Raw genomic sequence first — 18,736 nt, forward strand, 5'->3', positions numbered from 1 at the left:
CGGGGGGACGGAGGGCGTGCGCCGGCCCGAGCCCGCTTTCATCAAATTATACGGACTTTGCCCACTCCCCCGCCCCCGCGGCAGCCTCGATTGTTTAGGTGATAAATCCGGTTACAAAGCCGTCTATATAGCTTGATTGATTACTTTCCAGAGAGGAAGAAAGGCCTAATAAAGCAGGAGGGGGGTGGGCTGTGCGGGGCCCGTCACCATGGAGACGCAGGAAGCAAAGTGATCATTAAAACCTTTCTCCACCAGAAGGCAATTTTCACTTCACAGGGAGAAGTCTGAGCTTCTGAAATGTAGGGTTCAAAAAAAGAATCAAAGCTGGTGTTTTGGTATCAAGCCACTGGACTCAATTTCCTCTCTCCGAGAGGCAGGGTCCCCTCACAGATTATGTTTTGACAGTTAAGTTGCCGTGGCCTTCCGCAGAAGACTTATTCTCTCTGAAGGCACCCACCCCAGTCGGGGACCTGATCACGTGAAATGATGGGCATCACAATCAAGACAATCCCTGGGGTGGGGGTGAAGGCAGGGCTCGAGGGGAGGGGCTCCGGGCACTTCCCTGCCGCAGGTAGGAGCTTCGCTCTGGAACTTCAAGGACAGACCTAGGAAAGGCAGCTCTGTGGGCCCCCGGGCCCAGTTTGGGATTTTAAACAATAAACCCATGCAAGGCTTGTGCGATTTCTTTGTTAGGACTGTTGACACTGTGTCACTTGGTCAAAGTAAGGCACCAGCGGAGGAGATCCCTGGCTTTTCTGGGTCTAGGAGGGCAAGTTAATTTCCAAGGAGTTTCAAGCAGAGCCCGCCATGAGCCGACCCTTAGGGTTTTAATTAATCCTTTTATTAGGAATCGGGATTAAGCCTTCAGCACTCCGTGATGGGTTGGTTTTCTCTGTGTTGGAGATGTACATCCTCGGCTGTTCCAATTATGGAAGTTGAGAGGCTCGTCAGGAGAGAATCCTTCCCATCTTCTTTTGTCTCCCTGGCTGTAAAAGGAAGCAAACTTGAAATGGAAATTATGGAGGATTTAGCTTTTTGGCTGTCTGTGAGTGGATGCCTCCTCCGTGGGTGGGAACAGAGGGCTCGGCAGGCGGCGGGTGCCGTCCCTGGGGGAGAGGTGGAAGGGCTTGGATGTTCAGATGGTGCTGTGGGAGGGCCATCCGCCGGACGGATGGAGACTCAGGTTCAGATGGTCAGAATGGAAGCCCGGGAGCAGACAGCTGAGGTGGAGAGTCTACGACACGTATAGTTCTGTGAGCGGTGGAACCTTGCTAAAGATACCGAGCAATTAAGTATTTATGGATTGTGCAAAGCAGAGGAGTTCTGGCAGAAAGAGAATCAGAATCTTCAAGTTGGAAGCGGTCCGGGAGTTTGAAGCAGGAAGGGTGGGCTGGGGGAGCATTTTCTATAACTGCCTTGCCTGGGTGCCTTGGCAAGTGCTTGCATACCTCTTTTGATGGGGGACTCACTTCTTTACTGGGCAGGGCATGGTTCTCTTGGGCAGATCTGTTTGAAAATTCTTCAGGTTGCTCCTAGGAGTTTGCCGCCCATCAGTCCTGATGGGGTCTTCTCGGGGTGTGTGTTACTCGGGGTTTCAGAGAGTCTGCTTTTTCAGAGAGTCACACCAATCTGACTCATTTTTTCACTAGATTGAAAAGTCCCAACCTTCAGGACCTCTTCCTTTGTCTTCCTGCCGCTCTAAAGATCTACTCCTGAGAACGGAAGCTGGAATAACCCAGCCCAAAGTCAAGGGCAAGGGTCCCTTCCTTCGGTCTAGATTCTATATTTTTATAAAACACCCCAAGGTTGTGTTTACCCTTGACACCCCCCCAAATGCATTTTCAATGCCTCACTGTGCTCTTCGTAAAGATTCAGGAGTGTTCTGGGAAAGGTAAAGCATCTTTCTCTCTCTCTCCACGGAGGTTACCTCTTCGAGGTGTATAGAGGATCTCTGGACCTTCCTATGGGTTTATATCTACACGTTCTTGGAAAAAGGCTTTAAGAAAACCCTGTAGGTCAGGGTTCTTAACTTGTTTTTCTGTTGCACACGGGGTCTCGAAGGTCTTGTCCCATTCTGTCTCCATCTCCCTCTCTTCTGATAGGCACATCGTGTGCGGAGGAATACATGTTTCTCTCTGTATTAGATATTTGTGTTGTGTCCGATGTCAGACTGGCTGTGGGTACCCAGGCAAAGCCTCCGTGGGCTCACATGTAGATTTCCCTGAGGGCGTGTCCCATCTCATGGGATGCCAGGGTTGCAGGGCGCCCACATTTTCTTTTCATGATACTGCACCCTGGAAAAAGTACCGATCGACACTCTTTCCAGAATCTCCGGGAGGGCCCTTTCTCTGAAGGCTTGCCAACATCTGAGGCCATCAACCTCCTTCTCCTGCACGTGGTGGCTCATTGTGTTAATTTGTGGGTCCTTGATCGCTGGTGAGCGTGGGCAGTTTTTGTGTGGCCTTATTAGTGCATTAAATCCTGCAGGGGCCACTGCCTGCATGGTCTCTCTCCGTGGTCTGTGGCCACGGACAGTGTGGCCGGGATGTATGGCTTTCTTGAGGGCCTGGTGCCCCCACTCTCTGTGCATCATTCGTGGGGAGTTTTCTAGGCTTCTTTCGGCCCCTCTACAGGGAGAAGGCCGTTTGTGAGCCCCTTCCTGTCCTGCCTGTGACACCTCCCCTGCCTTCCCTGTCCTGTCCTCTCACTGGCCTTGCCTCGTCCTTCTTCCTGACCATCTCTTCCCTCAGGCTCTGCTGCATTTCCCTCTCCTGGCTCACTGCTCACCCGTCTCCTCCTCCTCCTCCCTGCCGGGCTCGGGCTCATTGGGGAGTTCCTGTGGGGTCCTCTGCTGCCTTCTTTCGCCCCCCTCCTACACCCCTCCCTAGCTCCCAGACACAGGACCAGAGACTGGGCTGGGAGCTCCCTGGGACCGCCTGCTGTTGTTGGCACCGGTTTTGTGCGGCCTGGCTGTTTCCCTTTGTGATGATTCCCGAGCTCGGGCCAGCCAGGTGGGGACCTAGGCTTTGGGGCAGGCTCCTCGGGCTCCACGGTGTTCACGTTTGTCCCATCATTCTCTGCCGCGGGACCGCCCCTGCACTGTGAGGTGTTACCAGCATGCCTGGCCCCTACCCACCCCCTGGTCGTGGCCACCCAAAATGTCTTCAGACATCTCCAGGGGTCCCCTGGGGGCAGCATCTCCATGGAGGCCACCCATGTTGGTGTTGTTCTGAATCCCCAGGGTGTACGGTCATCTGGGATCCTGTTACACCCCGCCTCCAGCGTTTGTCCAATGTCTGGGGTGGGCCCCGGTAATGTGCATTTCTAACAAGTGACAGGGTGGGGCTGATGGTGTGGCTCAGGCCACCTCCCCTGGGAACCGCTGAGCCCAGTGCTCAGCTGCAGCCTCAGTCTCTGCTGACCAGTTCCTGCAGTGCGGCCCCCGTCCATGTGTCTGTGTGTGACCACGTGGGCCCTGCCCTGCCGACTCCTGAGCCCCAGCACTCTGTGTCCTGCTGTCCCTGTCCCATCTTTCAGGCCTTGGGCCGACGTCACCTCCTGTCCCTCCATTCTGATTTGCTCTTGGCACACTCATTGCCGCCTGGGATCCTGGTGTGCTTCAGCCATGAGGTCTGTCCCCCTCTAGGCCCGGAGCCCAGCACAGAGCTCACACGCAGGAGGCCCCGGAGAGCGTTTGTGGAATGAATGGGTGTGAGCACCAGACCGGAGGCCTCGCTGACAAGGCTTGGTGCTGGCCAGCTGGTCGGCCTCCGTGGAAACCAGCTCGGGCACAGCCGAAGGGGGGCCAGGAGGCCAGCAGCTGCACCTTCTGCAGGGCCTGGTCCACTTCCGCCGTATGGCCTGGAGGGAGAGAAGCCGCCCCAGGCGTCCTGTGCCCTCCTGAGCGCAGCCTGTCACGCGGACATGTCCCAGGCCACACTCCTGCTGGGTGTCCTGCGCTGGCCCCTTGCTGGATGGGTCCCCTGTGCTCCAGCGGCCCCCCTTCCTCTCCTGCCAGCACGCCGTCCTCCCTGGGGGAGCGCTCTTGCTGCCTCCAGCTTCCCTGTCCCCTGTCACCTTCTGGCTGGACCCCTTGGGATGGGGTCCTGCGTCTTCTCTTCCCTCTGCCTGGTTCTGAGGTGAGTGGGACGGAAAGTTTTCCAAAGTGTAAATCTGGTCTGGTCTCTCCTTTGCCTCAGCCCCATGGCCTGGTGGTGACAGCAGGGCACTGCGCCCCCTTTCTCTGTGATGGGCGGCCACGGTCCCCAGGCCTTGCCCCAGTGCCCTCCTCCCTGAGTCCTGGGGGCCTCCCTCTGGTCACTTGCGGTGTCCGCACGGCCTAATTAGCAGTGGTAATAACCTTGCCAGTTTCTTTGAGCTTATTAAAAATAAAAACTGGATGCTTTAAAAAAAGTATGCGGTTTAAGAACTTAGGAGTTTTTTTTTTCTGATGATGAAAGCACTGCACATTCCTTACAGGAAAAGACGGGATGCTATTGACATTTCTGCTCCCTACCCCCTTTTCACCCAAGTGCAGCACTCTTTGAAATGATCTCACCGATTTATTTGACAACCTCGTTTATTATCTGTCTCTCCCTCTGGAAAGTGCTGTCCAGTAGGTAGCAATTTAAATCTGAGCTAAATAACATGGAAATGAAAATTTCCTGTCTTCAGTTGCACTGACCGAGTTTAAGAACTCGGTAGCCACATGTGGCTGGTGGCTGCCATATTGGTTCGTGCGGCTCTAGAACATGTTGGGACAGCACGTTTGGGATTGGAAGCCCCCCTGGGGGCAGGGCCTTGTCCATTATCCTCTGGTTATACGGCACTTGGCTTTTTCCCAGTGAAGGTTGATTGCACTGAGTCCATCAGAGCTGGTCGTGGTCCCGGAGCTCTCCCTCCGGAGGGACCGTTGGCCTCTCTCGGTCTAATCTTCTCATGTTCTTATGGGGAAGACATCCAAACAGAGGTCATTTCTTATCCGCACAAGATTAATTTATTTCAACTCAGTGAGCTTCCGCAGAGAAGCTAACAGGTGCCATGTTTGGTCCTTGCTGGATGGCTCTCTTTGATGGAGACAGCAATGATCCTTTGCCTGAAGATGGAGGGATGGGCCAAGTCCTGGCTGTGCCGGACACAGGCTTAGGGACTTTGGGCGAGTCACCTCACCTCTCTGAACCTCCGTTTCCTTTACATCACACAGTGGTAGTTACCGTTCCTAACTCCCGGCGGGTGAAGCTTACTGAGCTGTTGTCTGGACCAGTGAGTGAATTTTGAGACCCTGCCCGTTGGTTCACAGCGTTGAGGAGACAGGCGTCTCTGACATCCTCTGATCACTTTGAGATGGATCTTCCTCCGTGAATAAAGTCCGGAGGCAGTGGACCCTGTGAGGAGGGAGGGAGGCAAAGGAGGGACAGCTCCGCGGGCCACTTGCAGCCTCTCCTGCAACCGGTTCTGTGTCCAGTCCAAGCTGTCAGGCTCTCTCGGCTTCATTTTCCTGACTTGTGACTGTGGGTAAATCCGTACAGACCCAGTAGGGGCTGGTCAGGCCTCGGGACCCCACGGTGTCTCAGGACATGGCGCTGAGAGGGGGGAGGAAGGCTCTGGTTCCGATTCCGATTCTGGTGTGCCTGGGTGCTTGCAGTAGCTTGCTGTGTGGATGGGCTGGTTCTAGCTAACGGTCTCTGTCCCCACAGCCGTTGGCTCCAGACCTCACCTGCCCTTTCCCGTAACCACCGTGTTTCTAGGGCCACGTCTGCCTCCACGGCTTCTTCCTCCCTGTCCAGTCCCCGAGTCCTTTTCCTCAGACGTGGCTCCCTCCCCCAGCCGGCGTCTCCCAGGACTGCAGCCCATCCACAGCCCCCTCACCTCCATGTTACTGCTCTGGTCCTGTCATTCTGGGACAGCACTGGGGTGGTCTTAGAATAAGATGTGAACGTGTATTTTGGGGGAGAGAACGTTTCACTTTTGTGAGTTTGCCTGGCAGGCTCTTTTGGGGAAGGGTGCCCAGGGCTACAACAACACCCCGTTTTTTAAATATTTTTTTAATGTTTTTTATTTATTTTTGAGAGACAAGAGAGCGTGAGCAGGGGAGGGGCAGAGAGAGAGGGAGACACAGAATCCGAAGCAGGCTTCAGGCTCTGAGCTAGCTGTCAGCACAGAGCCCAACACAGGGCTCGAACCCACGAACTGTGAGATCATGACCTGAGCCGAAGCCGGACCTGAGCTTAACCGACTGAGCCACCCAGGTGCCCCATGACACCTCGTTTTAAGACAGATGCTGGAAATCCAGATTTTGATGAGAACTGTGATTTTTAAATGTTGTCCGCATGTCAGGTAGGGAGTGGCTTGGATTCATGGACTAGGAAAGTCAGGTATAGCACTGGCTGAAACCAGATCAGGGTGTGTGTGTAGGGAGGTGCAGACAGCGCACCTCCTGGTCCTGGTCGAGGATCTGCGGTTTTCTTGTAGCTCCTGGCTACAGGACGGTTGCACCTGTGGCAGGAAGAAGGGCACGGTGGGGACTGGTTGAGACTGTGCACCTGCTGAGTCATGACCCTCCTTTCCTGGAGGCTCTACCCAGTGACATCTGCTTACACCTCCTTGGTCAGAAGGGCTTCGAATTTCCACTGGCAGCTTCAAGGGGCTGGGAAATGCAGGGCTGTGGTTGGTTGGTTTTTGTTTCCTTTAGATAGGGGCACGGCTACCCTAACAAGAACAGGTGAAGAAGGGGTAGTAAGAGTGGCTTTGGATAGTCAGCGGCAGTCCCTGCCCCGGGGACCTAGAAACAAACACAGCCCTGACCCAAACCCAGCACATCTGAGGGTGCATGCGGCCGGCAGGCTGCCCTTTGAAAATTACACAGAAGGAATCTCGAGAAGCTGAAGCAATTATTGTGTTTCATGCCATTTCCTTACCGAGACATTAATGATTGGGAATAAGATGTGTGATCTAAGCCTGAACATTATGTCCATCCAAATTTTACTTGATAATATTTATTTGGGGTACAAGACTGACAAGGTCACGGGCCTTCACGGAGCTGACAGTCTGGTAAATTATTGATAGCAGGAGTGAAAATGTGCACGTTGTCAACTCTGTTTTCTACACTGGGCCATCAGACTTCTGTTTCATCTTCCTCTAAACCCCTGAGGAAGCGCCAGAAGGCTGGGGAGGCAGAGAACCCCACCCAGGGAGGGGCACCCACGCGGGAGGAGGTGGTGGAACAGGAGCTTGAATCCTGGGGGGTTTGATGCCCCACCCACACACCTGCCACTCCCTTGTCTGCTGGGCTCATTCCCTCCCCCCCTCCATGCCACCCCATTCACACCCGTCCATCCCAGCCACAGCCTGCCCCGCCCACTCGATTCCACCCATCCTGACTGTTCCACCCACCCTGCCCCGCCCACCGACTTGCTCCACCCACTCTGCCTGACCTGACCCGCCCCCGTCTGCCCCACCCATTCCCTGCTCCGCCCATCCTGTGCTTTCACCCCTGTCCATCCCAGCCACCGCCTGCCACGCCCACTCTGTCCCGCCCACCCTTCTTGCTCCGCCTACTCTGCCTGATCTGACCCACCCCCGTCTGCTCCGCCCTGTCCCGCCCGTCTTGCGCTCGCTCTCACCCCTGTCCATCCAGCCACTCTGCCCCACCCCGCCCGCCTGCTCCGCCCACTCTCCTCTCGCCCCTTCATGCATCTTACCCCAAGGGCTTCAGTCTTTGAGTTGAAACAGGTCCCTGCGTTTCATCCCTTCCTCGGCTCAGGCAGTCCATCTGATGGATGTGTACGTGTCTGTACTCGCATAAACACGCAGACGCAGACATACTCCACCATTTCCCAGTCCATTTAACCAGAATGGCCACCAGGATGAGATTTATTTATTGAAAGTCAGGCAAGGTGATGGCAGAGACTCAGCCGTCGGCAGAGTCCTTCAGGGTTTTATCTTTAATGGGCTGGGGCGGTGTCCCTGTTTGTTAAGTCAAGTTTTGGATGGGCAGCTTGGCAACGCCCCTTGTCTAATGGGCACTGCGTTAAGTAGACTTTGACATTGATTAGTGGGCAGTCACAGAATGAATCTGCCAAGACCCAAGGGGAGGACGGGAGCTGTGGCTACATGGCTTATTAAATATATTTATTACAAGTTGTTATGCAGTTAAGTGTAACACTGTGTTAAAGCCTCCATCTGTCTCCATACTCTTACTAATGAGTTGTGTTATTACTTTATTTGTTGGTGCCGTTTCTTCTTGGAAGTTTGTATCCATGTGCAGAAACATTGTTGCTGCGTCGGAATCACTAGCTCCCGGGATTTTCATAAAGTCAGAGAGATGTGCCAGAAGTGATCTTTTCGCTTCCCTTTGGCAGGAAAACCCTCTCCCGGGCGATGTTGATTCTGGGAGGACTGTGTGGCCGCAGCCACGTGAGTGAGGTTGTTGCTGACCTTGGCACGTCGGTCAGGGTCTTCCGTGCTCAGCTCCTGAGTGCGCGCGCGCATCAGGGCCATCTTAGCACCTGAGTGCCGCTCTGCTGGGGCCGCCTGGCCCTGCCTCACGTTCTTTCTTTGCTCGCTGGACTCCAGGTAGGACCGTGGAGGCGGGCTCTCCAGAGAGAGTGGCGGCCTGTGCCCTTCCTTTAAATCACATTTATGCACCCACAGAGGAAGATGACCTCAAAACATCATCCAGTAGGCATGTAATGCGTGGGAACGTGCAGAGATGCAGGCACGGAGGAGGTCACGGAGGCGGGGAGGGTTTCTGAGGAAGGGGAGGTGCTGTGTGTTCTCGTCCTGGGCTTGTTCATGTGCCGCCCTGCGGAGCACTGCCGTGTGCAGGGGGAGGGGACAGGCATGGGGAGCGACGCAGACAAGCAGTGCTGTCCCGGAGGCTCGTGGTCTGGCTAGCGGCATCCCGTATTCATGAGTATAGAGTGACACGGACACCTGTGTAACGGGCACCAGGCCTCCCTGGGTTGTCGCGAGTTCATCCTGTCCCAGCGAGCAGGGGTCTGCAGGTCGGCAGGTCCGGGATAGAGGATGGATGTGCCCAGCGCCTCCTTTCCGCATGAGCCTCACCCTCCAGGGGCCCAGCAGTGGGGACTCGTGACAGGTGGAAACGCATGGAGCCCTTTCGGGTCTCGTGCCTCCATTTCTGTCTCATTCTGTGAGAGGAGGCACACAGGGACCGTGCTGAGGAGAGGGGTACACAGTCCCCCCACTCGGAGGGAGGAGTGGGCAGGTGGCATGTGGATGCAGGAGGGGCGCAGAACTGGGGCCGCAGTGCAGACCCCGCAGTAGGCCTGTTTCCCCTCCTGGACCACAAGCTCCCAGAGCCAATGGGCTCAGGCAGGTGCACGTCACCATCTCCTGCTGCGTCCCCTTCCGCATCTCACGTGGCGGGCCTGACCTTGGGACGCTGGCAGACTAGGTGTGGGGGGGACCTGGCAGGCACGTGGACTCTGGCGTCAGAAAGCCTGGGTCCGCGTGACTTTGACAGATCCACTAACATCTCTGGGCCTCAGTTTCCCCATCTGTACAATGAGGATTGCTTGTAGCGGTGCCTACTGTGAGGGTGGCGGTGGGGACCAGGTGCTTTGAGCATGGGGCCTGTCACTCAAGGCGTCTTGGTAGCCCCCTGAGCAGTGTGGCCAGTGACAGTGGGGAGCTCTGAGCACTGAGGCTCTGACACCGTCGTGCCCCACTGGTGCCCTCATGAGGCTGCAGGAGTCCCTCCCGGCCTGAGACACCACCGCCAGGTGAAATCAGCCATGCCTCCCCGCCTTCCTGCTCTGGCCCCTGCTCGTCCCCGGGGCTGGCTCACAGGGTCGCTAGTACGGGTTCCAGAGGGGCAGACACTCCCCTGGAGGCCATGCGCCCGAAGGTTGGGCAGCTGAGCTGGGGGTCAGGATGGAACAGGTCTGGGTCAAACGACAAGGTCAAAGGCCAAGTCACAGCCGCAGCTGTGAGCGCCCTGGGCGGATGCTTGACGTTGGCCTTGGGCTCAGGAGGGGGTGTGTGGACAGTGGGGGCCCTCCTGTTCCTCTTTTTCTCTCCGGCCCCCCACCCTGGTCCTCATGGGTAGCTGGTTCTGCCTTAATAGGAAGCACTGCAAGATTTAGGGATAACATTATTTTGTCTCATTTTTTAGTGGGGTTTTATATCACCAGCATGGCACCAAGAGGGGCCTGGCCTGGTGCTTCTGTCCGTCTGGGCGGCCGCTCCCGTTAGTGCTCCCCCTGGATCCCGTGGAACTTGTCTTTTGCTCAAGGTCATTACTGCAAACACGGGTGACCTCTTCACCCGACGACCTGGCTCTCCTACCTTCCCAACTCTTCCCCGATTGCTGGGCACCGTGTTTGTGCCTTTCTGTTAGGACTTGTGTTACCGCTGCTGTGTTCTCAGCTCCAGAACAATCCTGCTCAGAGGAGCGGTTCAGGGGACGTGGGTTTTATCTTGAGTGTGTGGTAACGACCCCTTCTTCCCGTTCGTGGGTGCCCTGTGAGGGGGAAGCGTCCTTCGGACAAGTAAGAGTGGCGAATGGCCGCCGTAGCTCCTGGGCGAGGTGGCTCCCAGGTGAGGTGGCCCCCTGGGCCCGGGTCCGGAAACCCCCATGGAGGACGGGGAGTGTAAAGGGCAGCCGCTGGGAGCACGACTTCTTGGGAATATGCGTTGCTATGAAGAAGCCTACAAATGTGTTAATAATTAGTCTCTGTGTGGTTTTTAAAATTAACTAATGACAGCTTATTCCGGGGGCATATTAGCACAGAGCGGCTTTCTCCCAGGAAAATACAGATTCCAGTCCACCGTCTTGTTCTTCTGTCTCCTTTGGCTGACTCTGGGCGGGGCTGATGTGGCATCCTGCTTGGAGGGGGTCGTTTCTCCCATGGGCACCCGGGAGCTGGCTCATGGAGGGGGACGTCCCCGGTGCCGCGAGGCTGTTAGGTGGAGGAGCCTGGGCTGGGGCCCAGGGAGGCACAGAGCTCGTGTGGCAGTGACACCAGGTGGCTCATTGCAAGTGGGTGTTTCTCCATGTCCCTTCCATCCTCCCTTCCACCCAGCAAGCCGAGGATGGTCTCTTAGCCAGGTGCGATGGCAGCATGGACGGCGGGAGGCAGGGGCATTGGCCTGTCCCCGCGGGGTAGTCCAGGGGGTGGGGGGGGGGTGGTGAGCTGGGCCTGGATTATCCTGTAGGCGAGTACTAGCTGAGGTGGGGCTGCCCCGGTGCTGTGCGGGGCCTGCGGGCTGGGGGCTCAGGGCAGGTGTCACTTGAGGCAAGAGCTGAAAAGTGGGTCTGAGGGATGGGAAGGGCGAGGTTTCTTGGGTGAAGAAGATGGCCTGTGCAAAGGCCCAGAGGTTGCTCAGGACTCTCGGGCAGAGAGGGGAGCTCGTCTGCACCCACAGAAGCGACAGGAGGCCTGGAGGAGGGGCCTGCGTGTCTCTGTGAGTGTGCCCGCATGCCAGGGATGGGGAGACCGTGGAGAGCTCCAGGTTTCCAGCCTGCTTTCCTGTGCTCGCAGACCCCTGGGGGGTGTTTGTAGGTGAGGGACCTTGGCTGCACGTAGATGGGACTTCCCTGGGTGGGGGAGGGAAGCCTGGAATCAGGTCTCACTCCAGGGATTGGGGGGAACCCCCGCTGTGTAGTCTCTGTCACCCTTGGGAAGCTTGGGGACCATCTCAGCATCAGGGCTGGGACCATGGTTGGGGCACATGCCACCTGCCCCCTGCCCCCCCCCCACCAGTCTCTCTGGTCTGTGTTGAGGAACCTGGGAGCCCATATTCACTCCCCGTCTCCCCGTCATGGGCGCTTCAGAAACCCTTCCCACACCTGTCACGGCGGCTGTGCTCCCGCGTGCCCGGGCGTGGGATGCTGAGCAAAGGCCCCTGCGCCCGGCCACCAGGGACTCAGGTGGGCACCTGTCCTGTGGGCTGAGTGGGAGGAGGGTGAGCAGACCCGGAGGACGGAGGAGCAGGACCTCCTTCCCAGCCCCTGGGGGTCTAAGTTGGGCTTCCTTCTCCCCTTCCCTCTCTCCCTTTCTTTGTTCTCCTCCTGCCTTCAGCCTGACTCCCTGTCTCCTCCCCTCTGCCCTGTGCTCCCCATGCTCCTCCCTCCTCCTCGTGCTCCTCCCTCCAGCCTTCACGGGGGAGGGGCGCATGGACACACAGCAGCTCTAAGGCCAACTTGCCATCTGTCATGTTCACATAGCGTTTTGTGCTCACTTTTGTCAGGAGTCATGGGAGGAGTGAGTGTTAGCACGTGTGTGTGCACATGCGTGTGTATTTGTGTAAGCCTGTGTGCACAGGCATATTTGTGTACGGGTGTGCACATGCGTGTGTCACGTCTCATGGTTTTCAGAGGCCTGGTGGGAAGGGACCGGGGCAGGCCCCAAATCCCGTCCTTCCCGCAGACGGCCGGAGCCAGCAGCCAGGTGCCTAGGAGCTGGCCTTCCGGGCAGGCTGGGACCCCCGCCCTGCCGGTTGCCCCTGGCTGGTCTCCGCATATGCCTTCATCAGGCAGTGCCTCAGTTTCCTCCTCCGTAGAATGGCCACAGTGACAGTTCCCACCTCCTGGAGTGGTTCTCGGGCTGCGGATGAGGCGCAGGGCCTCAGGCCAGTGGGTCAGCTGTCAGCAGCCTCCAGGCGCCTCCCTGTGGATGTCGGGGTGGGGGGGTGAAAGCGAGGCCCCTGGGATAGCAGTGGGGCCACCCGGCCGTGGAGGGTGCTGCCTGGTGCCTGCTCCCGGGAGGCCTCGCGGGGACAGTGGTGCGGGTCACTGTGTCGCTGGGCACGGAAAGGCCTCGCGGACTTCTTGCCCCTCCAGCGGCAGGACAGGTGGGGTTGGAGCCTTCGTTTGCGCCGAGTGGGGTGCCGGTCCCCAGAGCGCAGGCTACAAACAGCCAGAGTCCCTCCGCCCATGCTGCTCCTGCTCCCTGGACACGGGGGTCCCTCCTGAAAGCTGCGGGCTGAGACACGGTCCCTGTGGTCCATTTATTTTGGGGGGGCGCTTCTGTGCGTGTTCTTTGTTTTAAACACATTTTTTAATGTTTATTTATTTTTGAGAGAGAGAGAGACAGAGCATAAGCGGGGGGGTGGGGGGCGGGCAGAGGCAGAGAGAAAGAGAGGGAGACACAGAATCGGAAGCGGGCTCCAGGCTCCGAGCTGTCGGTGCAGAGCCTGACACGGGGCTTGAACCCATGGACCATGAGATTGTGACCTGAGCCGAAGTTGGATGCTTAACCGACTGAGCCCCCCAGGTGCCCCTTCAGCTTGTGTTCTAATTTTAATCAGCTTAGATCAAAACGACCTTCGGCAAACCCTTGAACCAAGTATGAGGGGTAAACCTTGGGAAGCAGTCGGCACCCCTTCGGGAACGTAGGCGGAGACGGACAAGTCAATATTTCCCCTGGGAGGCGGCAGATATCATTCTTTTAAAAATGAACAGGCTTTTATTTTAAAACTGAAAAAGCCAGACATGCACATGTTGAGAAAAATCCGTGCCGGCCAGAGACGGGACGGGGGAGGGTCAGCGGCACCGGCTCGGCGGCATCGGGCCTGGGTTTCCGTCTGTTCTGCTCTTCCCTGTGGTCTGCTTCTCCTCTCCGGGCCTCAGGTTCCCCACCTGTAAAATGGGAGCGTATCCACACCTGGTGGTTACGCTCAATGAGTCTGCCAGGTGTCTGTGGCGCTCTGTGTTTTGAGGTCGCATTGCCTCTTTCTCCTTGCACTGAACGGGGCTCAGCCTGTGTCCCAGAGACAGCCCGCTGCGTTTGTGTGTGCTGTCAGAAAATTTCTGTGCGTTATCTTCTTGCTACCTTCTCCCCATTCTCCACCTTGCTTTTTACTCTTAACACTCTGTCTTGGAGATCCAGGTATGAAATCTGAAAGATACCGAGGAGGGAAGCAGAATTCGAAGGGGACTGTTCTAGGCAGAGGGAACCGCATGTGCGGTGGCCCCGTGGCAGGAGGGGGCATTGTATGTGCGTGTGGGCCAGACCGCTGGCGCGATGAGTGGGGGGACGGGACACGGGGTCGGCAGGTGGCAGTCCAGGCAGAGTGCTGAAGGCCTCACTGAGGATGTTGGTCTTTCTCCTTAAGCATTGTGGAGCCACGGAGGGCTGTGTGAAGGGGGACCCATCGGTATGAGGTTGGGAAGGACGGCTCCGCCTCTGCTCCGGGGGTAGAGGAGTTGAGTGTGCGCAGGAGGCTGTTGCCTTAGAGAGAAGCTACCGGAGGTGGGGGGAGGGGGAGCAGTCGGAGGAGGGGGAGGCGTTGGACGAGCCTTGGGTGCGCGAGGCAGGGGCAGGGAATGACAGGGACATCCAGGTGGGGGACCCGGCTGTCACATGGGAGAGCAGAGGCGAGCCTGCTGCAGGGAAGACAGAGAGCTCGATGTAGGAGACGGGCCAGGGCCCACGCCAAGAAGGGTCCCGGAGTGTAAGCGGGACCTTGGGCTGCAGAGAAGTAAGTCACACTGACGTGCACATCTGCGGCTCTGTGCTTTCCTTCCCAGGCGGGGTGTGGGACGCTGGGAGGGGCTTTAAATGTCACCCAGACCTTTTCCTGTGCAGTGTTCCACTGCGGGACCCTGACCAGCCATCTGGCCACCTGTGTGCATGCAGAGTTCTGGGTGTGAGGACAGCCGGGCCCATTCCCTGCCCTCACGGAGCTGGCCCGGGTGACCTGTGCTGGCCACACAGGTGGCTGGTGTCACAGTCAGAATATGAGGTCCAGGCGGGGTGGGTCAGAGGGGGGTGCTGGGTTAGATCATGTGGCTATGAGCCCTGAGGCTGTGTGACCTCTGGTGAGTGACTTGCCCTCTCTGTGCCCTCCTCCACTGGCAGGAAGGGGACAACAGTGTGATTCCAGTTGTTTCCAAAGGTGGCCACAGCCATTACCTGTGACCCCACCCACCCCTTTGCGGTGTCACTTTGCCACATCCCCCCTCAGGAGGGGTGCTGTCTCCTCCCTTAGACATCCTGTCACTCGCTTTGACCAACAGGACATGGCAGAAGTGACACGGTATGACTTGTGGGCCTAGAACTTAGAGCCCTGTGGCCTCCACTGTTGTACTCTTGGCCGCCACACAGACTGGTTCGGGCCGTCCTGCCGGAGGGGAACGGAGTGGCCCCGTGACCCTGTGCTTGTGAGTGGCGCCTTCCCGGGGGACCCCGGCCCAGGCCAGGCCTCCCGCTGAACACAGCCCAGTGAGGGAGCCCAGCCCCCCCGTGCCGGGCAGATGAGCCCTGCCCGTGGTTCTGGCACACAGCAAGGGAACAATGCACCCTAGAGTAGGCCCTGGGTGGGGTGGTTGGTTACGGACCCGTAGGTAACCAGTGCACACTCTGACCGAACGTTCTCGAGGCCGGCGTGATTTCTCCCCCGGAGTCACACTGGGGTCCTTTGTTCCAAGCTGCTGGCCAGGTGCTGACTTTTAAATAAGGTTTCTTGCTTCTGCCTGCTTCTGGGGCTGTGCTGACGTTGGGCGTGCGCCTGTTATGTCTGTGACTGTGCGCATCTGCTCCGTGTTGATGGCTGTGGGGTTTCTGTCCTGAGAGCCAGCGACGGGGGGTCTTACTTGCGTAGTGCTGGGAGAGGCTGGCCCGTCAGAGGACCACAGGGCTGGGCCGGATTTTGAAGGGCATTTGACTCAGGGATGCTGAGCCAGGAATGTTCTTTGCGGTCCCCTGTGGGGAGCTTAAAAATGAAATAAATCTGAAGTTTCTCCCTGGAATGTGTGATTGCCAGCTGTTAACAAGGACTTACAGGGCACCTGTTCTGTGCCTGTCACTGCTCTGGGATAAATGCCCCAAAGCCAGGCTGGAGAAGGGTGGCAGGGAGGAAAGGCTGGCTATTTGATGTAGCGTGGCCAGAGAGACCAGGCAGAAGTGAGGGAAATGGTCACGGAAGTGCTGTTCCCGCAGAGGAGTAGCAGGTGCAGCGGTCCTGCGGTAGCTGTGAGCTTGGGTGCTGGTGAGCACGGAGACCAGGAGGCCGCAGTGCAGTGAGTTCGGAGGTATTCGAGCCGATGAGACGTGAGACCGGGGCGGGGAGGCCCCGCTGGAGGCTGGCGCGCGGTTCCCAGGGCTCACGCTTGGAGGGGGTTGACCCTTCTACGGGGGGGGATCTGACCGGAGGGAGCGGAGAGGAAGGTCATGTAGTCAGAGGTTATGGTTGCTGGATGCGTGCTGTTCGGAGCAACTGTCTCTGGTACCTGCGTCCTTTCCCAGGAGCACCTCTGCCTCTGGTGTGGTTCTTTTTTTCAATTTTTTAAAATGTTTTATTTATTTTTGAGAGAGAGAGAGAGAGATAGCGTGAGCAGGGAAGAGCAGAGAGAGAGAGAGGGAGACACAGAATCGGAAGCAGGCTCCAGGCTCTGAGCTGTCAGCACGGAGCCTGACGTGGGGCTTGAACCCACGAACCACGAGATCGTGACCTGAGCTGAAGCCGGACGCTCAACTGACTGAGCCACCCAGGTGCCCCTCTGGTGTGGTTCTGGCCCCACCCACATGTGCCAAGACCCTCCGGGTGTGCACTGGCACCCAAGCCCACGAGCGCGTGGTTGCTGGTGGCCGTCACGTCGGTGGCCTGAGGTCTGCCACCGGGGGAGTGTTCACACTGTGGACACTGGCAGATGCTACGTACACACTCCCCGCACCCCCTCGGTGGTGGTCAAGACTCACCAGCACCCAGTGCCAGGTCCCCACCTCAGGCCCTGGGTGGCCCGGACCTTGTCCCGTGCAGCACAAGTGCGGCCAGGACATCAGGAGCTGATGCCGCAGGGATAATCCTCAGCTGACGGGATGGGCGGCTGTCCTGGCCTCCTGGCCTTCAGGGGCCGGTCCCTGGAGCTCCTGCAGAATACCCTCCCATCCCCCCCACCCCTGTGCCTACAGCAGTGACCTTGAGATTGCACCCGAGTGTATTCTGCCCCCTCACGGCCAAGTAGACCACCTACCCTGAAGCCCCTTCTGGTTCTGCTTCCCCCAGACGGCAGGGAGAGCCAGACGTGGTGAAATGTGGCCAGTCTGGGGTGTGGTGTGTTTTGGAAGGGACCCTGAGGGCTTGGGGCTGAGCACCTGGAAGAAGGAAGTCCTGGGCGGAGGCGGGGGACAGGGAGGGGAGCAGGTTGGGAGTCTGGGCAAATCCGTGTGTCCTTCGGTTCTAGACAGTCTTCCCATCCAAGGGCCTGTCCGATGCCTGGGGTGAAACAGTGCGGAGTTGGGAGAGGTGTAGACGCTCCCCTGGGATGAGACAGCATTGAGTGGTCATGGGCGGTGCCTTCCCCAGAAGCTCCCCTCCCCTGCCTTCCCCTCTTCCTCCCCTCCCCCACTCCTGCCCCCTCCTCCTTCCCCCTTCCTGTTATCTGCTTTCTTATATCTTGCGTCTGCATATCACCTGTCTGTCTGTCATCCTCCATCGGTCCCTCCATCCATCATCTGCTTCCCTACGACCCTTCTTTAGCACTTCTGCCCTGATGGAGCCTTGCCCCTGCTTGAATGCCCCAAGTGACGGGCAAGTCCCTACTTCTTAAGGATTCTGCTTAGAGTTTCAACTCCTGTGACCACTTGAGCACCCTGTCATCTGGGCACTGCGCTCCCCTCCTGTTTCCTCACCCCAAGATTTATTTACACTCTCCAATTGCCAGGAGAGAGGCACTTGGGAGTTCAGAGCCGTGCGTCCCCTGGCAGGGCAGCCCTCGCTGTGCTGGGGAAGAATGGGGCCGGTCACTGGGGGGGGACACCCCCCACCTCAGCTGCAGCTTTTCTCCTCTTGGCTCCTCGGGCAAAGGCGGCTTTGTGCTCCCCGTGGACAAGGCCCGCCATTGAGGCAGCCGGGGGACACTGTGCAAGAGCAAATGATGGCTAGAAACTAAAATTAGGCATTTCACAGAAAGCGAGCCCTGCGCCCGGGCTCCGCAGCGGGCCCTGCGTGCCTGCGCGTGAATGAGCCCTTTGCTCTCAGCCAGGGCTCTGAGCGGAGCCGGCTTCTCTTGGTCCCGGGGAGAAAGCCGGTCCTGTTCCCTCCTGGGGCTCTGTGTGACAAAATGAACAAAAACACAAAGAAATGCAAAGTGGCCGGAGGGTTGGTTCATTTTCTCCTGGCTGCCCGTGGGCCTCCGGACCTGCCTGTGGGGGAAGGAGCATTCTGGAAGGTTCCCCACAGCTCATTTTCAGATGGACCAAGCGGAGGCTGGCTTCGAGGAGGACCCATGGGCATGTTAATAAGAGAAAGGGAAGCGGCAGCCGTGCACAGATGGAAAGTCGAGTGTTCATTTTTGCACGTTCTAAACTTTTTATTTTGACTTAATTTGAATCTCCCATGGGAGTTACCAAAAGCCTTAGCTTACAAAGGACCCCAGCGGACACCAGGGGACTGGCCTTGGTGTGGCGCCGTCACCAGACCTGAGGCCGGAGCCAGCGCCGCCCGGCTTTGGTGTGAGTCGTGCAAAAGGTTGGTGTGTTCACAGCTCCCCGAGGTCAGGTGCGTCTCCTAGACTGAAGGCGTTTGGCTCCTGCGGCGGCTGAGGTTGGCATCAGGCAGCGGGGGGGCGGGGGGGGCAGGTGACCCCCTCTCTCCGCCAGGCCCCTGCTCCCCCGGTGCCCACCGGCGCTCAGGAGCCCTCCCCCCTTGCGCACGGGCTGCTGGAGGAGCTCAGTCTTCCTCTGTGTCACTCCCCTCCCAGGGCCCCGGTGGCGTCCGGCGGCTGTAACGGAGCCCTACGCCCTGACAGCCTGCGGAACAGACACTT

At 58.0% G+C, this 18,736-nt stretch overlaps 1 protein-coding gene across 1 annotated transcript in view; it reads left to right on the forward strand.

Moving 5' to 3' along the window:
• PHACTR3 (phosphatase and actin regulator 3) overlaps nt 1–18,736 on the forward strand; it is a 198,889-nt gene that overhangs the window by 636 nt on the left and 179,517 nt on the right. The window lies entirely within an intron of this gene.

Source organism: Suricata suricatta, chromosome 12 (genome assembly GCF_006229205.1).
Source record: "Suricata suricatta isolate VVHF042 chromosome 12, meerkat_22Aug2017_6uvM2_HiC, whole genome shotgun sequence".
Taxonomy (NCBI): domain Eukaryota; kingdom Metazoa; phylum Chordata; class Mammalia; order Carnivora; family Herpestidae; genus Suricata; species Suricata suricatta.